The following is a 537-nucleotide window of genomic DNA, read 5'->3' on the forward strand; positions in this document are numbered from 1 at the left end:
GGGGCTGACTTAGTGATGTATAAAGTGCATTGAGCGGTTTATTCAGTCGTTGTTAATAAGCTGCTAAAACTGTCTATATTAGTGCACAGGAAAGAAAGAAAGCCCCTAACCACTTGAATATTATATCTGACTGCCGTAGAATACAACGTAAAGCCCAGTGGATCTGTGATTCATTACACCTCTAACAGCAGCACATATAATGTATCAAATTAAGTTCAAGATTTATTACAAATATGTCATAAAAGTAATATGTTATTTTTTTTAATGGTTCCCAGCATTGCATTTCATGCATTATATAACTTATTAACTGGTGCAGGTTGACTCTCCTTTTTCCTCACTTCTTTTAAGTTGGGTCCACATGCTGTCTGTGACACACACACACACACACACACTGTTCATGTCACGCTGCGTTTCTGCATCTCGACTTCATACTGAAAACCCTACAGTTGTTTTTGGTGGTGTTGAGCTTCTTTCCCTCTTAATTAGAGTTATTGTGCTTTTAATGATCAATAATAATATAGCTTTAAAAGGAATTAT

This window comes from Nematolebias whitei, chromosome 15 (assembly GCF_014905685.2).
Source record: "Nematolebias whitei isolate Nwh7 chromosome 15, NemWhi1, whole genome shotgun sequence".
Taxonomy (NCBI): Eukaryota; Metazoa; Chordata; class Actinopteri; order Cyprinodontiformes; family Rivulidae; genus Nematolebias; species Nematolebias whitei.